The sequence below is a fragment of the Nothobranchius furzeri genome, chromosome 2 (assembly GCF_043380555.1).
Source record: "Nothobranchius furzeri strain GRZ-AD chromosome 2, NfurGRZ-RIMD1, whole genome shotgun sequence".
Taxonomy (NCBI): domain Eukaryota; kingdom Metazoa; phylum Chordata; class Actinopteri; order Cyprinodontiformes; family Nothobranchiidae; genus Nothobranchius; species Nothobranchius furzeri.
The window spans coordinates 61,569,050-61,596,133 of NC_091742.1; the positions used below are offsets into that span (position 1 = coordinate 61,569,050).

At 42.2% G+C, this 27,084-nt stretch overlaps 1 protein-coding gene across 8 annotated transcripts in view; it reads right to left on the reverse strand.

Moving 5' to 3' along the window:
* The window catches only part of LOC107377230 (microtubule-associated protein tau), a 98,708-nt gene that overhangs the window by 33,520 nt on the left and 38,104 nt on the right, over window positions 1-27,084 (reverse strand). For 7 of the 8 annotated variants that reach the window (XM_054747651.2, XM_054747650.2, XM_054747648.2 and 4 more), the window contains exons 2-3: window positions 26,919-26,976; window positions 13,824-13,885 (exon numbers count right to left, since the gene is read on the reverse strand). The gene's annotated coding sequence lies outside the window, so the exon portion shown is untranslated. The remainder of the gene's footprint in view (window positions 1-13,823; window positions 13,886-26,918; window positions 26,977-27,084) is intronic. The other variant, XM_054747646.2, reaches the window with a different exon arrangement.

The following is a 27,084-nucleotide window of genomic DNA, read 5'->3' on the forward strand; positions in this document are numbered from 1 at the left end:
ACTCTTTCAGCTCAAGCCTTTGTCTCAGCATCCACACAGAAAGCAAAACTGGAAAAATACATGCATTTTTTGGTCATGGATCATCTTTTCAAATATTTAATGTAAACATGAAAATGGAGTACACAAAACAAAAATAAAAACCCATATTTAACTCTCAAATGTGAGATGAGCTACAGAATAATGTATAAAACACAAAAGTGAAGTAAGTAAGTAAAAAAAACGTTTTTTTAGGTCAGTTTCTCTTTTATGTTGCTGGCAAATGAATTAGGTCAGTATTGGGGGCTCGTCCGGGATTAGTTAAAACAGGCTAGATAGGCTTGAACTTGACTGGAATTAGCATTTTGATTTGTTGGCAGTCTATCCATATTTTGACAAAAAAGAGATTGGTTGCAGCTGCTATTTAGGACAGGTTTGTGGTCATTTGTGTACAAGCATATCCATCTAACATTTATATTTCTGGGTACCAAATATGGATGAGGTGATTCTATGTGTTGCTTGATGTCCCCAGAGGTGTTGGGTTTGGTTGGAGTTAAACCATGGCAACATCAGATTGGGGGCTTGCCCTGAAATCTGCACAGAAACAAATGACTAATTATAACATGAAACAGTTAATTATTTTACGTAATAAAGTATTTCATTATAATCAAGTCTTTCACCAGTAAAAACAGTGTTTCGCTTTTTGGGGCAAATGCGTAATGCTAATTTTTAAACAAGATTAGCGGGGGGGGGGGGGGGGGGGATAAAGCGCTTGTCAGCTTAGCTAAAACAGCATCATTATCATCAAGTAGCTGCAGCTAATTGTACTCTAAGATCATCAGTCTCAGCGGGAGAAACACATGCATCTCTTTCTATTACTACTATTGTTTACTCTCCAGATCTGCAGTGTAACATGACGACAGGCTACTTGGGGGTTGTAGCAAATGTCTGGTGCAGTGTGAAGATGGAAGGGTCACAAGAGAAGGAGGAGGAGGGCCTACTGTCAACAGACACTGGGACAAAGTGTCTGAGACTGAGAGCCCAGGGCTCGGTCGCAGGCGAGTCTGGCCCCAGCTGTTGCCAAGGAAGAAAGCTGGTGTGTTAACAGCCTGACTGTGTTGACGCTGGCTCGCACTGACCTGCTTTCAGCTGCTGTTTTGGCAACATCATGCCACATTTCCTCACCCACTGTCCTCACAAAAAGCATTTCACCACTTTAAACAAAAAAGCTGCTTCGTTTTCCTCTTTTTTGTTTCCACAAACACAAACATCTACATCTCGCACATATTCCCAAAACTACAGCATTTACTATCTCTGATTATTTATTGGATGCACTGGTGTCTGATGTGAGAGGACCCGGAAAACGAGTTTAGAGACTTTCTTTTCTTTAGGATTTTTGCAAAAATGGCAACTGATGGAATTTATTTAAAAGAAAAACACATTTAGTATTGCAACATATGTGGATCAGGATTTGGGAGTTGTTAAGACTCAAATGAGCATCGGTGTGATGTTTGGTTGCATGTCCCAGTGCATTCTGGGGCTTGTAGTTTTTGTGGTGTTTGCACTCTACACCCACAGGCGTGTTATAGTCAGCTTAGTTACAACCATCGACATATATACCGGACAATTCATTTCCATAGGCTCCAATAACACGTTTTTGGGCCAAAATGGGAGGTGGCCACCACCGCCATTTTTTGGTTACAACACAATGCCAAAATGCATTATCTGCCCTAATAATGCATATTAAAATAATTATCATATTTTAACCTCATGGAAAACCCAAGAAAAACATATCTGATTTTATTATTTAAAATAAACATGCAGAAACTGGATAGAATTAAAACAAAATGTAATTTTAAAAGTTTATAGAGTAAATCCAACTTTATTTATCTTCTATATAATATGAGATGAATAAAACGTACATTCTAAAAGTTGACCTTTAATATTCTAACTTCTGCAACCTTTGATGCTAAACTTATTTCCTTTTGTTGTTTGGGTCTGCTCCCTCTTTAAACCCTGCTCTCCAGGCAGATCATGTCATCCTGCTGCTAACGGGAGCTGACGTTGCCCTTTCTTGTTGCCCCCTCTAAGCTGTTTACTAGTTTTGCTGCGTTTAACCATTTTCCAGTTTTAAGTCATCTGTAAGGATCAGAATGGCCTCACAAGCACCAGTCAGCTTGTTTACATTACTAACACGAGTAAAAACTAGCTACACATGCTCTCTGGTACCATTCAGTGTCCTTCGGTATCGCCATGAAACCCATGCTGGACATGATCTAATCACCGTATAATGAGGTTTGCAGCCTTTAGAGTTTTGGTGGTGGGTGGCACAGCTGACATCCTACAGCCAACCCATTGTTACGGTCTTAAAAGAGTTAAACCAGTCACACCAGGAGTCAGAAAGGACGGTCAGGTCTCATTAAATCTAAGGATTGACGTCTTAAATTGAATAGGCCAGCGGAGTTTTGTTACAGATAGAAGAAGGTGTGGCATCAAGCCGTGAGGCACACTCGATTTATATTCTTTAAACATCTTTGGTGTGTTCTTGCTGTGTTGAAATTCTAATTCCATCTTTCAGTTCTTTTTGAAACACAGAAAGGTTTTATTTACTTGCAACGTTTCGTTTGCGGCTGCAAAGTGTCAGCCTGACGAAGTTTGCAGCCGCAAACGAAACGTTGCAGGTAAATAAAACCTTTCTGTGTTTTAAAAAGAACTGAAAGATGGATTTATATTCTTGTTTTGCCGTTATCTGTTTTCTTTCACGTTCACTGCAGCATTGTCCACCCTCAGATTTCACCCCCAACCCGGTCCTAATCCAATCTCGCTCCCCTCCCTGTCTGCGCCTCGCCGAACCCACCATGATCTGGGTCACACATCATGCCTCCATGGAGCGCCGCTCGCATCGGAATGTCAACGTCCATTTAGGAGGGATCTCTGGCAGCCTGTTTCAGCAGCCCAACCTGGCCTTAATCCTCCGTGTGAGCCGCTGGATGTCTGAGAAACTTGGCCGGATCTCCTCTATTAGGGATGATTTCTCTGCTCATGAGGTGATTATTCATCGACAAAGACCTCATAGGCATGCTGAGCATAGACACTCTAAACAAATAAACTAACATTTATTTATACTACTAATATTTATTGGTCTCTGTCCTTCTTTGTCCTGCATGCCCAGATTTGTAGTTTCTCAACTATGAACAGCCTTTCTGAGAAAAGTGTCATACGTCGTGTGTCCTCATAATTTTGCATCGACTGAGGAATCCAGTGAGACACATTCTTTATGTTATACTTCCTAGATGTGATGTTAGTGAGAAAAAAACAAACTTCTTTATTTTCTTTGTCTTGTGCTTTTTATTGACAATCAGCTAACTAAATATGCTAACCGCTAGCATTACAGCTAACAGCCGTGAAGCAGGTAAAGAGCCCCTCCTATAGGACGCCTACCCGCTCCACAAAACTATCTGTAACTCTGTGGTTTTTGGTCAGCAGAAGACTGCAGAGTAGTGTCAAATATGAAACTGGTTAATTTTCTAACTGAAATCAATGTTGAAGCCCTAGCTAAAAATTAAAAACACAAACAAACAAACAAAAAAAAACTACCTGTTGCTTCTATAAAATATACCTTAAGCTCTTCTAAAAGTGATGACTGAAATCAGTCATGAACAGTCTTTAAGTTGTAGTTTGTTTATCTCATTTACACCAAAAACTTGTTTTTTTTCTCAGAAGAAAAAATTAGATATTTTTGTTGACCCCATTTACACTTTGGTGAGTAGGTCCAGCACCTGCCCACAGCGTTAGCAGCTCTGTAGCAGACATCCTCCACTCCTAAGCTACGCCTATCACTTCTAAATATAATCTACATACAATTTATTTTCCTGACAAAATTCCAATGCTTGCTTAACATATGATTGTATTAAATGACACGTTTGCATAATCAACTCTTATTTAATCTGTTTGTCTATTTAGGTTCCATCTGGGGTTTTCTAATAGGATTACAACTTACTAAGCCCTAACATACATCTTAACTTTTCTCTCTCTAACACTTCCTAATTCTACAGTTTTTTGGGTGCATTTTATGTGACAAAAAGGCCAGATAAAGAAAATTCTTCAAAAATGTATATTTTTAAATCCCTGAACATCATCAATTTTCATTTTTCTACAATAATACTGTGAACGTTTGTTGTTTTAGATAAAATACAATTTTTTCTTTTGAATTTCTGAATAAAAACTTAACCTTCAACCAACTGAGGGATAGCTAAAGTGCTCCTGACCTGCTATTGACTCAACGCAACCCCCTCTCCCTCCTGCTCATGCGTAGCAGTGCATGAGCAGATTACACTTCATTGACTTAGCAAGACGTTAGAAAGAATTAAAGCATAAGAAGTGCTGTCAGAGAAGTGTGAATGAAGTAACTGGGAACAAAAAGCCACGTGCACACACAGACATGAACAAGAGGAGAATTGTGGTGGCCTATTATACGGAATATGAAAGCAATTTGATCATACTACAATGACTGGAATGTGTAAGTACATATTTAAATAATTCATCTGTAGGGATGTAAGGCATTTTTTTCTCATTTGTATTTTGATTTGGCTCCAAACTATTACAAAAAAAAAAAAAAAAAACACAAAATAAAATAAAATAATTATTTGGTCACTTCTCATTTTTAAAGCATGCTTAGATTTTGTCATTCCTTCTTAATGAAACACACATCTGATGGATCCTATAGTGATGTTTAAAATCAGGATTGCAGAATGAGGGCAAAACACACTGACAGTATGGGTTGTGTGGAAAAAAAAGCCTCCATTATGTTTGCTTATGAGGCCTTTTGATAAACATATTCATATTCCTGAGACCTGAGTTTTTGTTTTATGTGCATTTGTTGGTTTTGCAGCTGCAACTTTGTCAGAACCGGTCCAACATGGAACTTCCTGGATAGTCGAGAGAGGACTTCAACTATGGCAACTCACTTCAAGTTTAACACAGCAGTTCTTCAATAAAAATAAAACAGTGATGTAATTTTAACTTGGTTAAAATATAAAATTCATAGAAAATAGTACAAGCACAAACAACTTATTAGACAGTCTCCAAAAAGTGACAGCATCTGATGGCATCCTCTAAAAAGCTTCTCCAGGGACTGCCTGCCCTTGGCGTGAAAAGCCAACCCTGGCATCAATTAGGCCTTTTCCAGCAGCACTACTCAGCCTAAAACAGCTCAGCACAGCGCGGATTAACTCAGATCACCTCAGTGTAGTTGGTTTTCCATGGCAAATCCATGAGAAAAAGTCAGTGTGCCCCTCATAGTCCAATCAAGGTGGGACGATCTTTACATGAGGTGATCAGTGAGAGGAGATCTGTTTGCTACACAGAAACACAACTCTGCACAAAAATGTCAGTGAACGTTCTGTTCAGTTTTATGGCCTTTTGGTCAGACTCTGAACCACAAAATGGCTGCAGGCAGCGAGGCAGCAGTCAGAACGCAACCAGTGACTCCGCCCCCTAGCCAATCAGCAGCCATCAGTTGCGATGCCAGCCCGGCTCAGCCTTTGGTCCCACAATGAAGCAGAGACTGAAAAGTAAGGGGAAAACACCAAAGCGTGCTGTTGGAAAAAGCAGCCAGACCGAACCAAGTCACACTGAATGGTGCCGTTGGAAAAGACCTATAAGGGTGATGAGAAACCAGAAGACTGTGTGTGACATGGCTGTACCTTACCCATGACATATGGACAAATAGTGACTTATTGGTGTTTGCACCTGAAATAAAGGATTGTGGATTGAGATCAAGGCAGTTCCAGCTTGAACCATATTGGATTTAAAAGATCAGAAAGGATACCTGGTGTAAAATAACTCAGATCAGTTAATACACAAATAATTCAACACATTTTTGAACTAATAATTTTTAGTTAAAATTATTAACCAATACATCAACTTCCTAAATGAAAAATCTAATTAAAATGACAATTTCCTGAATCTTAATAATTTAGGACAAATGTGAAATATTGTGCAATGTGCACTTGAGAACCACTCCAGAGCAGATCCTGATAAGCCTACCTGAGGCTGACAGAATGGGTAGGCCTATCAGGATCTGCTCTGGAGTGGTTCTCCTCTTATCTTTCTGAGCGCTCATTTTCTGTGTCCGTCTCCAAGTTTAGGTCCTCCACCACCTCTCTTACCCATGGTGTCCCACAAGGTCCTGTGCTGGGTTCTCTGCTCTTCCTCCTCTATCTGCTCCCTCTTCAGCAAACCCTGAGCTTCTTCAAAGGAATCTCCTACCATCTTTAAGCAGATGACATCCAACTGTACATCTCCTTTAAGCCCCATGAGATGTCTAAGCTGCAGCTGTTACACACCTGCTTAGACGCTATTAAAACCTTTCTACAGCTGAATGAAGATAAGACTGAAGGTTGGTTTATGCTTGACGCGTCAGCGAGGTGCGTCATTTTAACAACCACGTCCCTCCACCGCGCCTCCGCACGGCCCAAACTTTCCGCACCGCGCACCTAGGAAATGTTCTAACCACGCGGACGGTCAGACGCGGAAAAACATGGCGGATTAGTAAGAACTAGTATGGCAGAGGTTCGTAAACACATACATTTGTATGATTCAGCTCTCAAAGATCGCCGTGATCAACATGTTGTTAATAATTCTTGGAGAGAAATAGCTCGCACTGTTCGAAAAGACGAGGACGCTGTTAAAAAATGCTGGAATGCCATGTTGTAAACAACAGTAATTTTTACTTCTACTATGGTGTAGTGTTGGATGCATGCCGTAGAGCTCCATGCTGCCCCCTACAGTTTGGGAGACTATTGGCTCACTGCAGAGACAAGCCGCATTAATCTCCTCACGCTTAGACTACTGTAACTCTCTTTTCACGTGTCTGAGCAGAACCTCCCTGAACCGTCTACAGGTGGTTCAGAATGCCTGTGCTCAGCTTCTGACCAAGTCCTCCAAACACACCCACATCACCCCGCTTCTCCTCCAGCTTCATTGGCTGCCAGTCAACTTCAGGGTTCATTTCAAGATCCTGGTTCTGGTCTATAGGGCCTTACATGGACAAGAACCATCATACATTGGTGATCTTCTTAGTCCCTACACCCCCAGCGGGTCCCTGAGGTCCAATGATCAAAGCCTACTGGTTGTGCGGCACCAGGCTAAAGACCAAAGGTGAAGATCATTTGCTGCTGTGGCCCCCAGACTCTGGAACTCTCTCCCCCTGAGCCTGAGATCAGTGGACTCAGTGGTCTCCTTTAAAAATCAGCTGAAAACTCACATGTTCAAGCTGTTTTTGGTGTGACCTTCTTCACCCTCTCCTTATTCTGCTCTCCCCACCTATTCCACCTTCCTCAGGATCCACTGATTTCCCTCCTTCCTATTCACTCTCTCTCTTTCTTTACATTTTTAATCACAATTGTCTATTTTTTGCTCATTTTAAATATATTTTAATCATTTTCTAAAACTTTTTAAAAATATTTTAACATTTTTTGTTTTTGTGAAGCGCCTCATGATTTTTATCTTGAGAGGCGCTATAGAAAAGATCTTTTCTTCTTCTTCACTTTTATGAACAAAAGGGGTGTTTCTCAATGTCAAGGCATCTTGCTTACAAGGACACTGTCCTGCCTTGGTCAAGCAAATGGTTAAATGGAACAGACTTACCTCACGTGACCACGGCTGCCCAGGGCCTGCCTTTTGCTCACACGCTTTGTTTACATCCCGCCCATCGTATTTCAGTGTAGATGTATTATGAGCCTTTTACTGTTTTAATTGGGCATATTTTGATTAAATCAAATGTATAAGCAAGTTAGTACCCGCTAGCCGCCAAAGCTGCAACTGCTTTGGATCGGAAAAAAAAAACATTTTAGATATCAGCCTCAGTTAGTTGAGTTGCATTTAAACTGGAAATTTGCCCCGCTAACAGCAACCGAAGTCTTATTTCCTGATATTTGGACATCTCACTTCTGATTGGCTCACATCAACCCAACTCTACCGCTGACTCCGTTTGCTCTGCAACTTTGATGTTTTATCTCTACAAATAACACAAGCCTGAGGAAGTTCTGCTGTGTGGTGGAGTTGCTAATGCTAACGGTTAGCTTCTACTATCCAAGATGTTCTCTGCTGTTTCCTGGATGCTAAAACAACAACAACATGACCTCTACTGCACACTGAAAGCATCAGCAGCACGGAACAGCATCGCTACACTCCAGGGCACATGACTCAGCCTTTTCCGCTGTATTGGTCGCTCGACTCACAAGATCACAAAATCCCTCGAGACTTCCACTATTTTCCTCGGTTAACTCATGAGATCACAAAATCCCTCAAGTTTATGCCATCCGCCATTAAACCCAAAAGAAGGAAATCACCTTTGATATCGCTGTTTGATGTCATATGAGATGTTGTTCCTCTCCACAGCCAGGATTAAAGCCATAAAAACACAACGCTGCACTTCTGGAACAAAGCTGGGAGTAAATATGCTGTTAGGTCACTTGTATTGATGTAATCTACAAAGATATGAAATCACATCGCTGCAATAGACTTTTATTTTGAAAATTACCAGGGATTTTACACTGAAAAAGTGTGCAATTTCCTGTCTAGACTTATGTTAACTGCGGAAATCGTGTCCCAGAAGTGGCTCGCGGCAAAAATAGAACCCAGTCCCGTCCTTAGCGGTGCAACACGGCGTGCCGCTTCTGGGAAGCGCCTGAAAATAGCTGCGTTGCGGCTGGTTTGAATCACCCCTATAAACTCTAATGGATTATATTTGAAGAGGCGACATTCCGCTGCTGCTCCGCGCCGCTGACGCTTCCGGTGCGCAGCAGGCTTTACCGGTTTTGAGCTAAGATGGGTGAGCCCATGAATGATACTTTTCAATGTGACATAGAATCAACAGACTTTTCTAACTTGAGCGTTTCACCGTATATTTTCTATTAAACGCTAATGCAGGAAGAAGGTGTAGGAGATTATTTTCATGATCAACCTGCATGATAAAACCAGGGTGGCCAATCATTGAAAAAAACGGGTTTGCAGTGAGCTTTCTCTTTAAAACTTGAGCTTTGCAGATGACTAACCCAAACATTTCAGAAGTTAATAATTTAAAAGAAACGACTAAATCAGAAGAGCAGTTATAGAATAAATAAGCAATCTAGTGCATAAAACATGAATTTTATTGAACTGCACCACAGTAAAGAAATAAATAAGCATATTTGTTGACTGGATCTTGATTCCAATGCTCACCAAAGGTTTTGCAGCAAATTCTTTCATTTGCTTCGACAGAAATCTGAAATGACTTTTTCCAAGTGTTTTTCTTCTCCAGATTCAGTTTGTAACGTTTATATGAGTTATTTAAATCAGACTTTTTGCCTCACCTAGCCCGCCTCCTCCATCTCTGATCGCAGAAGACTTGATGGAGGCGGGAAATGTGACTCATACTTATTTTGTTAGTCATCTTTAATTTGTTGCCAACCTAAAACAGTTGTGTGCAACCTTAAAAAATAACAAAATGTTATCCGTTTGTCTTTGTTCTAAAAGGAAAAAAAAGGTAAAAGATTGGGAATTTTGAGTGGATTTTCTAATAAAATTACTTTTCATCCAGTCTCCTGAATTGAGCCCCACCCTGTGGTGATGTCATAGTTTCTGTTTTAAATGACACCTCAAAGTCAGTAAATGATAGCAGCAGCAGAGAACTGACTCTGACCCTTGTTATGTATCCAGAAGTAGGCCACCAAATCCTGCAGGCCCGTCCCCTTGGGGTTCCTTTCTAACTGCGCTGACACAAATGGAAACCAAGCCATTTAAACCCATCAATACTCTGGCTCCTGGGGTCATTTTTAACCTCAGTGTCTTTATTTTAAAATATATAAATGTATCTAAATTATAGGGTTTGTTTGATCCCTTTGACTAAATTTAGGAGAGTAAAGAAATAAAAACATCAAGTATCAAGTTTACATAATGCAAAGAGCAAACTCAACAGTTTTTCCTGGGATGCCAGCAGGCCTATTTTCTGACTGAATCTTGATTCCAATGCTCACCAAAGGTTTTGCAGCAAATTCTTTCATTTGCTTCGACAGAAATCTGAAATGACTTTTCCCAGTGTTTTTCTTCTCCAGAATCAGTTTGTAACATTTATACAGGTTATTTAAATCAGACTTTTTGCCTCATCTAGCCCGCCTCCTCCATCTCTGATCGCAGAAGACTTGATACCAGCAGGTCTGTTTTCATTACTTACACATTACACAACTGGCTGCTAGGAACAAAAATAGCCCTGCTGCAATACTCTCCTGCAGCAGGAGGTTTCCCTCAACTTCCTTTTATGCAGCTCACGTTGTCACTGCAACGAACCCTCCCCGATACTTTGGCATCACCACTTTATGTCTTGCACGGCCTTACACTTGCAATCAGCGTTTCGACTTAATTACTGTTTTGTCTGTCTCCTAAAATATCCTGTGCCTTCCACATGTTGCTGAGCACTATCCCCTCTGCTATTATCCATCCACAAACGGCCACGCTCATCATCTGGATGAATGCAGCCGCTTACTCCTGAGGCCCAGTGAGTCATGGGAAAAGTGTGAAATGTCGGTGATGGTGGCAGAGAGCAGAACAGATGGTGGTGGGCCAGGCTTGTATGTTTTTGGTTTCAGGTGCAGGTCAAAATGAAATGAAGCTTCAACCCACAGGACTGGGGAACTGACTACAAAGTAGGAGGAGCAGCTGTTGAGTTAGCTTCAGGTTTAACTTATGAATTAAAAACTGCGAAGGCAACTCCTGCCTAAAGTCAGCCAATGATGCCAGGGAAACTACCCTCGCCGTTCCACCAGACCTTGATTTGTCCCCCAGTAGCTGGTTGGCCCACTTGGACGTAGTCCACCTATCTATGACAAGGTATCCAGTTTGTCGTGGTCCTTCATCACAGAAATTAATCTAATAAATACTGTGGTCTAACATTCACGAATGATGGCAGGATGGAACTAAAGAAGAACCAATGGATCAAGGTTGTGTTGCTCCAGGCTGTTGTGATGTTGCACGGGGTGTTTCTCAATGCCAAGGAACCTTGCCTTGATGTCTTGGCCCTGCCGAGATATGTCATCAGGAACCGTCAAGACGTTTTCCAATGTTCATGTTCTACTGAGGCGTGTGTTCTCTGTTTGTTAGCCGTTTAGCTAGCTGAGCAAGGATACACGGGAGGTGTCTTGTAGCCTAGCCTTGGTCAAAAATTACCCAGAATACACCACGGTATTTTCAAAAAGACGGCGGCTCAGAAGCCGGCAGCTACTTCGGAGACAATTTTCAGTTTAAAAGCAAGTCATCTAATTTAAAATGTTTATTTAGATCCAAAGAAGTTATCTATGGTTGGTTAGTTGCTTTGTAGTTGCAGCTTCGGTGTCTAGCAGGTAGTAACTCACTTATATTTTTAATTTAATAAACATTTACACAATTTAAAAAGTAAAAGACTCATTATATATTTATATTGAAACTAATGCATATAAAATATAACGTTATCTCCCGTGTCACGTGACGTTACGTGACCGCCGTGGAAGCCGCGGTGACGTGATGCAAGTCTGCTCCATTTAAGCGTTTTCTTTGACCAAGGAAGGACAGTGTCCTCGTAAGTAAGGCACATGGCCTTGCAAGACATCGCCCCGCAAGGCCAGGCGCCTTGACATTGAGAAACACCCCATGGTCTTTCAGTTAAGGATCCATCTATATTCCAACCCCCAACCAAGGGTAGCAAGATTCAGATCAGAATCGAAATAACTAGACCCAAGTAGCTGAACATGGAGCCCTGTGCAGGTAATTAACAATTTTAAAAAATCACATAATAAATTATTTAACTTTCTGCACTATTTAACCTGTTGAGAGCCTTACTGATGTCAATATTTTACAGATTTAGTTCCTGACCACAGCTAAATATGTGTTTTTGAGATGTCCTTATGAATCTCTGCATTGTGCTGCAAGTTTTTATTCTCTAAAAAAGTAAGTAAAATCATGTTTTTGTCTAAATTAAGGCAATGTTATGAGTCATTTTTGTCCAGAACGTGAAGCCACTAGCACTGATCATAACTAGGTCCAGACCACTGCATCGGGCTGATATTTACCATCTTATAATTATTGGCATCAGCCAATTTACCTTTTTAGTAGAGCTGATTTTAAGTACCACAGAGCAGTTTCCTGCTCCTCTGCCCTGCGGGTTGAAAGTGGAATAACAACTACTGTGAACAACCCTGCTGCAGCCTGCTCTAGCTAGTGTTAACAACAAGCTAACACTAGCATAAGCCAAGTCTTAACAAATAAGCCACAAAGTAAAAAGATTCACACTGTTGGACAACATATTATTACTTACAAGTCCAGTAGCAACAAAGCCAGGTCACCATCAGCCCATCATTTCATAGTCTTTTTCAGCTCCCTCAAACTAGCATAGGCGGTTTTAGCTCTTTGCTTCACCTCCAGAAACGTACTTTTACTTCCAGGCTTCCCCACAATGCCAACAGAAAAGCAAACTTCTTCTTTTTCTACGTTTTGTGTTTTTATTGACAGTTACCAAGCTGAAAAAGCAAACAACATAGAAAATAGCTAACAGCCGTAATGCAAGTATAAGAGCGCCCCGTCACCTACCCGCTCCACAAAACTGTTAAGTGCAGTATCTGGCCAGCAGAGAGCTTCAGAGCTGTGTCAAATATGAAACTGGTCATGTTTCTAACCCAACATTCACAGAGATAAAGCTGCTGTTACTTTAAGGATGGGTATGTCCCCGATGCTGTTGCCAATTTTTATTTAACCCTCCCACTGTCCTAATGGGTGTGACCCCGTGAGGAAAGTTGACCATTGAGCAGAGTTGATGGTTTGTCCCTTGGGTCCATGTGGCAGGAGTGAGGTGGTGCTCACTCCTCACCTCTGCCACGTGGACCCAAGGGATAAACCATCAACCCTGCTCAATTATCAACTTTCCTCACGGGGTCACACCCATTAGGACAGTGGGAGGGTTAAATGTATTTTTATGTTCCTGAAAGACACCTGCTTAATTAATGCTCTAAACATTATTGTCTACTGATATTTACTTTCAGTTACATGTTTTATAATCAATACTTGGTCAGTTTATTGGTTTGTTTGAATGGTTGTTAAATTCAAAACACAACTGATTCAAGCTCAGAGACAATGCTCGTCCACTGTAGTTGTGAGTGACATTCGAATGCGAAAAAGCAGAAAACGTCGATGTTGGCCATGAAAATCGGCAGCATGACCTCTACATATAGGCATCAGTATTGGTAAAAGAAAAACCCACATTGATCGGTCTTTAATCATGACTACATTGAAACTTTTACTGCTGATCCATGTGATCAGTGTGTGTGGCAAAAACACCTAATCAGAACATGTCTAATGGAAACCGTTTGAGTCAGAATAGGCGAGAAACGTGTAGTAAATATCTGAGGAGTTGATGACCAAACTGCAAAAAAAAAAAAAAAAAAAAAAAAAAAAAAAAAAAATTATGAACAAATGGAGATTTTCTTTAAACTAAATTGTGACTAAAAATCTGTACATTTTCAGAAACGTACACATTTTGAATTCCTTTTGCAGGTTTGACATACACAAAAGTGTCGTAAGCAAATTTTTCATTAAAAAAAATTCCATAGCTCATCACAACCCTTTAAAGATACTGGAGTTAGGGGAAATAGCAACAGTGGCTGAGTCTACTTCCTAGTTTAAAATCCTTCTGCATTTTTACCAGCTGAAAAACCAGAACATTACTGACACCTACTGGACTGGAGGTAAAAACTGTAAACCCATAAAACAATCATTAAGATCAAATCTCCTTCAAATACATAACTTTGTATAACTGATTAATTATTTTTGAGTCAACTTACCTGAGTTTAAAGGCTGTTTCCACTAATTATCCAGAAAAGTGCTGCGTAGAACCGTCTCAGACCTGCACGAGAGATGAAAATAATGGAATTATAAAAAGTAACTGACTCGTTAGATGCATATTTCTTTAAAGATCGCTCAAGTTTGAATGAAAGAAACTTCAGCAACACAACAGACACACGCAGTCGAGTTAATGGAGGAGACGCAAAACAGTGTGGGTAGATAGAAGAATCAAAATATGAGTTGGAAAGTGAGTTTCCAAGGCCACTGCAGTAAAAGCAATAATCCAAAAATAAATTCAAGTGGTTATTTTCCCACTAACAAGTGATTACAAGTGTCCTCTCTGTGCCAAGTAGAGCAGCTCTTCCAGTGAGATGTTTTTAAGATTTGTTGAAGGCTTGGACTGGTCTACTGGGACAGAGCCAGGGGATGATGGGTAAGATCTCAGTCCACAAACTAAAAACAGACAGATTTACATGTCTGTGCAGCGCTGGGACGATGAGGTAAAACACAGAGGATCCTGTTAACGGTAACTAGTGTGAAATGACTGTTTGAGGAGATTTTGGAGCCAAGCATTTAGAGAAGACAGGAGAGAGTCTGCAAACAGGAAGGAGGCTGATTTATTGAAGGAGGGGGAGAAGAAACCAGAAGTTAAAGGATGAAAGAATAGAGTTCCACTGGGAGGAAAAGACAAATAGTTTCTCTCCCACTTAAAAATAATTCCCTTTACTGCTTCATGTCATTTTTTTCAATTATCTTTATGCTCTGCTGTTGATATCAAACTAAAACAGTTTTATAAAATATAAATTAACACTGAAAACATGGATTTCAGGATTCAAAGTATCAACCTTTCATATACTAGAAAAGAAGGCTGCTATATACACCTGAACTCTTGTTTTATAGGGCCAACTCATGGCTAAATTAGCACATGGCTAATTATCAATCCGTAATCATTTACTATTATAACAACCTGTGACGTAGCTGGACGCGACAGGATTTGGAGTCTTCTTTCCTGACATGCGGACACCTCGCCTCTGATTAGCTAACAGCAACACTGCAGCATTGATGTTTGATCTCCACAAATAACACAAGTCTGAAGGAGTTCTGCTGTGTGGTGGAGGTGCTAATGCTATTAGTTAGCTTCTGCTAGTGGATAAGTTCTCTGCTGTTTCCGGGACGCTAAATCAACAAGAGCGTTCCCCGTCGTGAGTCAAGATGGGTGAGTCCATGAATGTTAGTGACAGTGACAATCCTAGAGTTTCACCGTCGGTTTTCTATCTGCAGGAGATGGGTGTAGGAGACTATTATCATGTTCAGCCTGCATGAAAACTCAAAGACTGATTATAATCAGAAATAATCATTTTAAAATGTGTTTCTGTGTTCCACACTTTTAAGAAATAAAACTAAAACAAATTAACACAATTCTACGCTAAATTTGGTTATTAACACTTGGCTAATTACCATCCTGTTAAAAATTATCTGTCATTTCTAAACCAACAATGTGATCCTTTGATGCAGTTGACATTACACACATCATAAATAGGTTTTATACATGTGACACACACTAAACTGGTTTTACACTGACTGGAGTTAATGCTTTCTTGACTGCACCGCAGAAGGATTGCATTGACTTTTATATCCTTGTTTAGAACAAACCCTATATGAAATAAATACCTTCAGATCACTTGAGTCTGTGGTTTTAGTGTCTGTAGGGGTTATGGGCTTTTAATTTGAAATCCAGAGTTTCTACTGACAGATCAAAGCGGGACAAATCTGAGGACAAACCAAAAACAAACAGCTCCAATTGAGGCTGAAACATCTGTTTCCATTCCCTGCACATTTTAGAAGGTTTAACTTCAGCTGGATAAAGAGGCGAGAGGACCAAGACAAGTAATTCCCAAGAGCAAAACAAGCCAGGAATCAAAATAAAACAAACAATAAGGTTAAACAACTAATTCCACTCAGGTCCCTGGAAAGGTGCAACCGTCCTTTAGCCACCCTCACATCAAATTTGATCTGTGTTCCTCTCAGAGAGAGGCCAAATAGGTCACATGGAGGGAAGCAAAAAAGGGCAATGAAGAAGGAGGTCAGAGGATGAACTAATCCACAGATTTCTTCTCATCAGGAAAAAAGCAAACAGGAAATTAACTCTGATCTAAGCGCTGTGTACGAGCAGATGAGGCTTTATTAAAATGATCAAACGGAGGAGATGACAGAAAGATTTTTACAGGGTTATCCGCCTGTATTTCAATAGGAGAAGCCATTTATAATAATTAAACATGGACAGATTAGTTGGCCAACTACATAAGCAAATGTTTTACCTTTATTTCTTCTAAAACAAGTTAAAATGCTGAGGGTTTCCTGTGAAGCACCAAAAGCGCTACATTTCGCAGATGATGATGACATTTACTTTCATTTTATCATGTAAAGTTCTCTCCCATGTTTACAAAGTTAACCTCACATTGTGAAGATTATTCAAACTGGTAGTGACATGTTTACACTGTTTTCAGACCAGCTGTTAGCTCATCAATCAATTAAAATTCGTAAACGCTATTTTTCTGAGGTAACGGTGGTCGTTTCCTTGGGCAACACACCTCACTTCTGTGTAAGTAGCCTTAGATTAGGGTCTCTGCCAAGTGCATCAACACTCTCTAAACCGAGTCCATGCTGGCAGCTAACAGCTAGAATATTAAATATTTAATACTTAACAAAAAAACTAAAGATTTGGACTTTTATTGGAAGGAGATGTTAACGTACATTCTAAAATAAAACAAGCTTCGTTTCGGAACATAAATGTTGTTCAATTTGTGATTTAAATCTGGAGGTCCACACAACATATCTCCTCTGAGACCCCCCCCCCCCCCCCCCCCCCCCCCAACCACACACACACACACACACTTCCTCATCTATAATTCACTCTAGACAGCCGCCCCATCCCCTCACACACACACACACACACACACACACACACACACACACACACACACACACACACACACACACACACACACACACACACACACACACACACTCACCCTCGTGCCAACACACACCTTCATAACAAGACACACAAACACAAGTGTGCTAAATGCATCAAGTCCAGGAAGAGCTGGACGTCTCAAGCTGTTCATAACCAACCTTTCTGTGAAATTCTGCACAGGGAAACTAAAATATGGACCCAAGGATAATTGTTCTACTTTCTACAGAACACAATCTAACACTTCTTTAATGTTTATATGTATTTCAAAGGGCCTGCTGTCTCTTTTCTTCTGTGAGTGATCTCAGTGGGATTCGTTTAGCCTTTTTAAGAACACTCGCAGATACGAAGCTTCGTCGTATCCGTTAATAAGCTGCTATATGAATGAATGGTTATTAACTGTGGCATGTAACACACTAATGATAAACAAATGAACAGAATAATGAAGGTAGATAACATAATTGTACTTTAATTGACTGACGTTTCATCTCAAACAGCAAAACATAATGTTGCTAGATCACTGAGTTGAGCAGCAAAGTGAAGGAAGTATGAACGTTGTGTCATTTCAGGACATAATAAGGGTTATGGTCCCCCATTGAACCCCAGAATGTTTCTAAAATCAAAAACGACTGAAAGCACCAACGTGTCAGCGAGTCGAAACCCCAAACACAAACCTTTAGTGTTATACCTTATACCTGGTGCTTTTTCTTTTGACAGATTCTTCTTCAGATAGCTGCTGTCTTTTAATTAGATGTTTCTCCAATCATTTGGCTAATGTCTTTGCTGATGTCTGACACTGTAGTTTTGCTTAAGTATTGAAATCTTGTGGCATTTTGTGCAATGTCAGAACATATTAGTCCAACTTCTATAAAAATAACTTAGGTGCAACAATTTTTGGATTAGAAACAGTAAATGTGGGCAGCAGTAGCTCAGGAGGTAGAGCGGGTTGTCTCCTGATTGGAGAGTCATGTGATTGATTCCAGCTCCCGCCAGGGATATTCTGCTGTTGTGTCCTTGGGCAAGACACTTCACCCAACTTGCCTGTGTTGGTGGGGGTCAGTGGGGCCAATGGCGCCAAATGGCAGCCTCGCCTCTGTCAGACCGCCCCAGGGTGGCTGTGGCTACAAAGTAGCTTACCGTCACTGGCAGTGTGTGAATGTGAGAGTGCATGAAAGCATCTTTGAGTGTCCTAAACAAGCGCTGTATAAGTTTAATGTATTATTATTATTATTAAATCAGCTGTAGGTGTTTAAAAAGAGAACTTCATTCAGATTCAGGACATATTTCGGATCTAAACAGCCCTATCTTTTGGCAGTGGGCAATAATTACCCAAGCTTCCTTTCCACTGGACATGAAAGCACTGCGAACTGAAGGGAAACGCACTAAGCTGCGATTAGTTGCCCTTATTGTGGACGGGTTCCTTTCCACCGCTGTCGTTACTATTTGTTACACGCTACGCTTCCAAACCCGAGGCAAAATCTCGGGCGTGGGAGGAGTTTGGTGAGGCCATGGAGAAAGACTATCGATCGGCTCCAAAGAGGTTCTGGCAAACTGTCCGGCGCCTCAGGAGAGGAAAGCAGCAACTCGCTCACACTGTTTACAGTGAGGATGGGGAGCTGCTGACGTCAACTGAGGCTATAGTCGTACGGTGGAAGGAATACTTTGAGGAGCTCCTCAATCCCACCAATGCGCATTCCGAGGAGGAACCAGAGCTGGGAGACCTGGGGATGGACTGTCCGATCTCGGGGGCAGAAGTTGCTGAGGTAGTCAAACAACTACACAGCGGCGGAGCCCCGGGGGCGGATGAGGTTCGTCCTGGGTATTTCAAGGCTATGGATGTTGTAGGGCTGTCATGGTTGACACGTCTCTACAACATTGCGTGGTCATCGGGGGCAGTTCCTAGGGAGTGGCAGACCGGGGTGGTGGTCCCCATCTTTAAGAAGGGTGACCTGAGGGTGTGTTCCAACTAGGGCTGTAGCGAAGCCTCGACGAAGTCGACGGCTCGATTCTAAAAATTTGTCGACGTCAGATCCGGAAGTCGACGCACCGCGCCCACTTGTTGCATCCCCAGGAGTTTGTAAATAGAGGAGGAATCTGCCTGTTCTTCCTCTAGTTCGCCCTCTTCTCCGCCTTCACTAACATCTCCGCCAAATACCGAAGACCCGGAACAACGTCCGTCCACTACTAGATTATTTTCCTATTTTGCCCCTTCGTCTCCCGGCAACGGACAACAACTTCCGGGGTCAGATGCGCTGCTTCGTGTCTATCGCAGATGTAGAAAATCACCGGGAGCGCTTCTCCCTTAATAAAGGAGCTTCTTTCAGACATGAGGAGAGCTGTTTTGGTGGTAGCAGTCTCTCCTCCGTGCTGGTCTGTTTGCTGCTGGGTGTTTTTGGTTTATTTAAACTTGGTAACTTGAACTTAATGTTGGTAAAGCTACTGTTAGCATCTTCGCTAACAGCTTCTTGCGTTGGGATAAGCTGTTACGTTTTGGTTTAGAGTTCATCTTTTTTGTGGTGTAGATCTCCCTTTTATTACATTTAGAGTGTTGTGGGTTTTCGGTTTAGTGTAAAATACCACCTGAGTTTGGTTTAACCCGTAAGACCACTCGCCTCACGCACATAAGTGACCAAAACAAAGCAGCATGGAGACACTCCATCTTCTACCACCTCTCAGGCAGCAGCCTGCACTCCCAAGTTCTACACGTCATCAGAACATAACCAACCAACACAATAAACGCAGTGTTATACAAAATGGAAGGCCTGTAGGGTTTATTCTCTTACAGTAAGAATTTATCAATTTTTTTTTTGAGGAATTTATTTGACATTTTCTGGTTTTTGTTAATTGTGCAACAGAAAAATAATCATTAGATTAATTTTCTAAATAGTCATTAGAATAGTCGACTATTCGATAAAATAATCGTCAGAATAATCGTTTTAAAAATAATCGTTTACCCCCAGCCCTAGTTCCAACTATAGGGGGATCAAACTCCTCAGCCTCCCTGGAAAGGTCTACTCCAAGGTACTGGAGAGGAGGGTCCGATCGATAGTTGAATCTCAGATAGAGGAGGAGCAATGTGGTTTTCGTCCTGGCCGTGGAACTGTGGACCAGCTCTATACCCTTGCAAGGGGGATGGAGGGGGCATGGGAGTTTGCCCAACCAATCCACATGTGCTTTGTGGATTTGGAGAAGGCTTATGACCGTGTCTCCAGGGGCACCCTGTGGGGGACGCTCCAGGAGTATGGGGTGGGTGGATTTCTGTTAAGGGCCATTCAGTCCCTTTACCAGAGGAGCGTGAGTTTGGTCCGCATAGCCGGTAGTAAGTCGGACCTGTTCCCAGTGAGGGTTGGACTCCGCCAGGGCTGCCCTTTGTCACCGGTTCTGTTCATCACTTTTATGGACAGAATTTCTAGACGCAGCCGTGGTGTGGAGTGTGTCGAGTTTGGTGGCAGGAGAATCTCGTCTCTGCTTTTTGCGGATGATGTGGTCCTCCTAGCTTCATCCAGCTCTGACCTTCAGCTCTTGCTGGGTAGGTTCGCGGCCGAATGTGAAGCGGCTGGGATGAGGATCAGCACCTCCAAATCTGAGACCATGGTTCTCGACCGGAAAAGGGTGGCTTGCCATCTCCGGGTCGGGGGAGAGGTCCTACCTCAAGTGGAGGAGTTTAAGTATCTCGGGGTCTTGTTCACGAGTGAGGGTAGGAGGGATCGGGAGATCGACAGGCGGATTGGTTCGGCGTCTGCAGTGATGCGGACGCTGAGCCGATCTGTCGTGGGGAAGAGGGAGCTGAGCCAGAAAGCCAGGCTCTCGATTTACCGGTCGATCTACGTCCCAATCCTCACCTATGGTCATGAGCTTTGGGTAATGACCGAAAGAACGAGATCGCGGATACAAGCGGCCGAAATGAGTTTCCTCCGTAGGGTGGCCGGGCTCAGCCTTAGAGATAGGGTGAGGAGCTCGGACATTCGGGAGGGACTCGGAGTAGAACCGCTGCTCCTCCGGATCGAAAGGAGCCAGTTGAGGTGGTTTGGGCATCTAGTCAGGATGCCTCCTGGACGCCTCCCCGGGGAGGTGTTTCGGGCATGTCCTGCCGGCAGAAGGCCCCCGGGTCGACCCAGGACACGTTGGAGAGGTTACATCTCCAATCTGGTCTGGGAATGCCTTGGGGTCCTGCCGGAGGAGCTGGTGGACAAGGCCGGGGAGAGGACGGCCTGGAGCTCCCTAGTTGGGATGCTGCCCCCGCGACCCGGACCCGGATAAGCGGAGGAAGACGAAGACGAAGACGAAGCTTCCAAACCCATCAAACTCCGCAGACAGGAAGTCAAACACGAAAGCAGGGTAAAACATCCAGACACTTTCAAATTAAAAGTCAAATGCAGATTAGGGATGGGACAAAATACAGATTCTGTGAAATATCATGATATTTCGTCTCACAAACGAGTACCAGTATGCTTTTTCCACTGAATCCATTTTTTAACAACTACTGCAGAAGTCCATTAGGGGGCACTCCTCGTGCCAATGAGCTAAAAACACCTGGTGAAGAAGAAGAACACCAGGGACAATATGGCGGCGTTGCACAGTGGGGGAAGAAAATTGTTAAAAGATTCACCAGCAAGTCCTAAAGTTTGGGCTCACTTTGGGTTAGTTGTGTAGACGGAACAAAGCTGCCGCACAAAGGTACGCTACGAGCTTTCACAGAAAAGCTGTGCCTGTTAGCTTGCCTGCAAAACCCGGCATTACTTTTATCAGGCAAAGCTCCCTTTTAACTCTACTGAAGCTACGATGGTAACACACGCCATCTCCACGTACATCTATCTGTAAAACCTAGCTTATGCTTCTGCGTCGGTACGGAGACACGCAACACCATTCTCCGTCCTTGTGAGGGCTCTCCATCAGGATCTCCAGGATGGAAGGAGTCAAGCCCATCATTCTAAACAAGCAAGCTTATGATTGGTCAGGACGCCGCTTTTGTAAACAGCACCGCCATTGGGCTCTGAAAAAAATGAGAGAAAGCTGCGGGCTTTTCCCCAGAAAACGAGTCAAGACTGGCGGATTCGGCCGTCAGGGGTGGGGTGTGGCCAAGCAAAGCCAGGCTTATAAAGCGCTGGGGGAAACCCAGCTTAAGCTGAAGATATCTAGCGGCAGACACAAAACAGCTTGAAGAAGTCTGTCAATGTGTGTGTGTGTGTGTGTGTGTGTGTGTGTGTGTGTGTGTGTGTGTGTGTGTGTGTGTGTGTGTGTGTGTGTGTGTGGAGCTGGCGCAGAAGCATGAATTAGTCTCTTTGTCCATACAGCACTGTTGAGAACAACAGGCCTTGCTTTATGATGCGCATCCTTGAACCCAGACACTAAGCCAGATATTTCATTTATTCCTGCCATGCACAAACAGACCAGGGCTAAACGAGAGACCTCATGGCTGTTTGTGGAAAGAAACATTCGTTTTTTATGGGTTCTTTACTACAGAAACGTCTGCCTGCAGCTGATTATTTTACACACTTAACCACAACTTTTTTTTATTGAAAGTAATTTTTTTCCCACTGTGTTGCACAAAAACCATGTCACCGTCAGGACAGACGGCTGAAATATTAATATTAAAGTAAGTTGCACTAAACTGCCGCACTAATGATTACACACGTCTACGGCACCATTAGACACTCATCTATACAGGTTATCAGCAAAAAAAAAGTTATTTAGGTTTTACTTACACTTTGAATTAGAATCTGCAGCAGCACAGGGCTGCCTGGGGATGTGCACGACTTTAAATCAGCCCTACTAAGGAGTTATATCCGCTGATGCTGATATATAGAAAAATGGTAAATATCAGCCTGATATATCGACTGATTAATATATCAGTCTACCCCTACTTCGGTCATCTCTAAAACCTGAGACAGTAATAAGTCTCCAGTGAGAATTAGCCAGACTGAATCTGAATTTTGCGGAGGCTATTTATTTATAACGTGGAAAGAAGCTTTAATTTTGAAGCTTGGAACACAGAATCCAGTTCTTTTAATACGTCCACTAAGTCTGATGTGACCTCGGGTCAGGAGCTGCTGCCTTAGAGAGTAATATCCTGTTTGGGACTGAAAACCGTGGGAAATGTGGCTTGGTTTCAGACTTTGTGCATGAAGTCTGCAGATTGCATGCTTTAAAAACACAACTAAAATAGTATCTGATTGTTTTTATTCCCCGCTTGTATGTTTTGCAGTTCCACTCACAAAAAACCCGAGGAATGACGTTCACTCACGCAAAACGCTAAACCTACAAGCTCAAACACAGGTACACATCTTTTATGTAAAGCAGGACAGAACCAGGTGCTGGTTTCGTGCCCTTGGGGCGACAGCTGCATTTCAAAGTTCAGACAAGTGGCAAATGCGTTCTGTATAGAAATGCTTACGCTGCCTGAGAGCATTTCGTAGAGCTCCATCAATCAGCAGGCGAGCCCCTGGATGTTCAAAACGCTGCCCAGAGGCGGTCATTTCACCAACATGGAAGACTTTTGCTGTTTGGAATGTGCTGGAAAATCATTTTCTGAAGTAAACCCCAGGCAGGTCACTGTGAACTGATCATATTTTGTAGAGAAATTACCAAATGAAATAAATCAAAGTACAAAATGCAGTTATTTTAATGTAAAACTGAATAATTTTCATTGCTGATTTCTGATTTAAACACTTTAGAGGTCAAATAGTAACCTGTACAGATGGAACCCACAAAGAAAACAGCATCCTGACACAAACTACAACAGACTCGCTCGGAGTGCAGATGTGAAGGAGGAGGCGGTTTGGATGATTTGGGGGGACAGGCCTCTATTTGCGTCCCCAAAAAGGAGGACAGAGTGAGGATGTGTTTGACTCCCCCCCGTTGCCCTGTCCTACGCCATCATGTGTCATCACCAGTCGGTTGCCTGTGAGGCGACAGCTCGCCTGGGAGCTGCCCAGCAACCATGGAGGCAGACGAAAACCGGGTGGGGCGGGGGCAACATGTCAGTGTAGATGAAACCAGACATCCCGTGATTTCAGCCGACGGTCTCATAAACATCCGATCCTCTTTGAAACAACATAGTGATTAAAACAAAAATGTATGTGTTTCCACAGTTGGGTAAGATAAAATGTTTCTCATTTAAATAATTTTTTGTCTCTTACTCTTCATAAGGATGCCTGCCAGTCTGGACTTGAACTAGCCCTTCAAGGATTGTCACACAAAACAAAAACCCGAGTTTAAATTTAACATTTTAGACTAAACTGTCACATCTAAAGCTTTAATTTCAATAAAGTTACCCATCCACAAACTATAATAGTTCCACCACTGTGCTTTCACATTGTGACAACATGAAGTTTTAGTAAAACATTTATTGTCACAGCTGGCATCTAATTGCAGTGAAGGTTAGTAAAGATAAGTCAAAACCACTGTTTGAAATACCGTATTTTCCGGACTATAAGCCGCTACTTTTTCCCCACGCTTTGAACCATGCGGCTTATAATGAGGTGCGGCTTTACTGAAGATTTTCCTTCACCTGCCAGGGGGCGCTTTAGCAGAAAGTGAAGCAGGTGGAAGTCAAAAGTGGAAATCGAAGAAAGTGCTCATTTTAATTTAGCACATGCAAGCAGCCGGCATGACGAAGAATTTTTTTCAAATCCATACCCCCTCATCATGGTAACTACACGTATGAGTTCATATGTTGCTGCATTTAAGTTGAAGGCCATCGATCTGGCAGTAAAGTAGGGAAACAGCGCTGCCACACATAAGCTTGGCATGAATGAATCCATGGTTCAGCGCTGGAGACGGCAGCGGGAAGAACTCATTCAAGCCAGCTTCATCCGGGGATGATGACAGCAACACGGACAGCGACACTGACATCGCCACAGAAAAGGTATGTGACGAAGCTCTTCTGAGGCTGTTCAACTCCGACACTGAAGAAGAGGACTTTAATGGCTTTAGTGCGCAAGAGGAAGAGGAGAGCGAATGACTTCTTCTGGTAGGCAAGTGTTTTATTTACTAACCAGGCATGTTTTGTGTGCAGCTTTTATTTTCTAATCATCCAGGGCTTATTAATGCTGTGTCAGCGCTGTTCTTTTCTTCTAAACATGCAAATTACCGTTAATAACGTGTCAGTGCTGTTTTTATTTTATAACCATCCAGAAATATGAATGCTGTCAGCGCTGTTTTCTTTTCTAAACTTGCAGGCACGTTCACCCGTGTTTAAAATTAGTTTTGCTGAATTAAAACAACGAAAAACCTCCGTGTAGCGTCTTTCTGTCTAATTATCTTATGTTATGGCCGTACATGCGCTGTGCACCGGAGACCTGCATGTGGCTGCCGCGCCGCGGCTTGTATTCGAGTACGGCATGTGTGTGTAGAAAGCCTTTTTTTTTGTTGGTGCGGCTTTTATTGAGGTGCGCTCTATAGTCCAGAAATGATGGTAATGAATTTTTGTCTCAACTGTGTCAAAGAGTGTCTCAGTTTGTTCAGTTTTTCCTTACTTGCAAATGTTGTCATTACATCCGACTTTCACATCACTCGGTGTCTTTAGCGGTACATCAGAGAACCATTGCCCTAAACAGACTGACGTTGTTTTGTTTAAATGCATAAAAACATGCTAGTCATGTGAACTGGTTCGTATCATGCTGAAGAAAACCTGCATGTGAACGGCTCAGTCGTGCTGAACCAGTAGCTTCCAGAAAAGACGAGACCGCGGAAATGCTCTTCTAAAATTATCATCACCACAAAGCAACACGTGTAGCACCATCAAACAGGACCGTATGTACCAAATAAGCTGTACAGTGTTGTTGTCCATTCCTTCAGCCATTGTGCATATCCTGGTTTACCTTTGTCCGCTTCGCTCCTGCCAGCATTTGTGCACTGTTTGTGTTGCTATAAGCTAACCGGAATAAAGCTGACTTGAAAGGGTAAGTGTCACCACCTATGGTACCGGAGTGAAACTGACTTTATTTGAGAGTTCTGTTTCCTAACATGCATGTAAACTCGGATAAAGACTCGAAGAGTATTACTTTAGATTGACCTAGATCGACTTATTAGATGTGTTTGTAAACACACAAACCTGTGTCGGAGCTCCAAGATTTCTTTATCACAATTTTGTCGTCTCCAATTGAACAAGAATTTAAAGCGCAATTGCCAAAGTGTAGCATCCACACTTCTTTACATAAACACGGCAAACGGTGTTCAAAATGTATAAATCTGATGTCAGTAAAGTACCTGAAGCGTGAACTAAGCCTTAATTAAGAAACCAGAGAACATTTGGGAAAACTGAAATCTAATTTAAAACACTGAAGAAGAAAAAAAGAAAATTGGAGTAAAAAATTTAAAAAGTTGGGCTAATTTTTAAAATAAAGTTAAAAATGTTAAACAATTTTGAGGTTATCCCACATACTATAGCATACTGTATTGCAGTCCAGGATTTATTTTTCTCACTTCTGTTTATTATTGCAAGAATATTTTGATTTTGTAACACAATCACACAAGAGATGGATACTAGAAAGCTGAACTATTTTGTACTGTAGGCTGCAGTAAACCTTGTTTCTGGGCTAGTTGACCTGTGTTTTCTTGCCTGCTCAATATGAGGAACCATCAATGACAAACAGAACAGTAGAGAACCAGAAACAGATGAAAGAGAAGGATCCTAAATTTCCATAATTCATCCTGACTGACAGCTGTCAACAAACTTGTGATGCCAACAGGAAGGGAGTGTGTCCTGTGGTCTTGCTTGGCTCAGCGTCCATCCCACTAAGGGAACCACCAACAATCTGTCAACCACGAATATCTAACCACCAGCTACCACATGCCAGCACAACCTCTGCCTCTAAAGATACCAAAAACATTCAAAATTAAATACTTTTTTGGTCATCAAATGTTTTTTTGTTTTTTTTTTTTTGTTTTGTTTTTTGCAGAGCTGCGGCAGTCTCGTCTAGACGTAGAAGACTAAAGGTCATCAAAACCAGAAACAGCCTCGGGCTTATCAGGACATTGGCTCTTTTATTCAACGGCTTGAATGTCAGCAGCAAATATTATGCATATTTTAAACAAAAGCCAGCAGATAAAGAGGGAATAATTAATTAGAAATGGGGGGAAAATGGTGCAAATGCATGCATCTCTACAGAAACCTCACCTGGTGGAGCGGGTCCAGCTTTTTGTCTGCAAAGGGGAAGAAAAGGAGGCAGCGGCTTCTGCAGAAAGAGGAGAAGAAAGAAGGGATAAGAGACAGACACAGGAGCAGGCTCAGAAATGCTTTTTTCTTTTACTGGCGAAGGAAGCCGGCAAGCTGTAGCGTACAC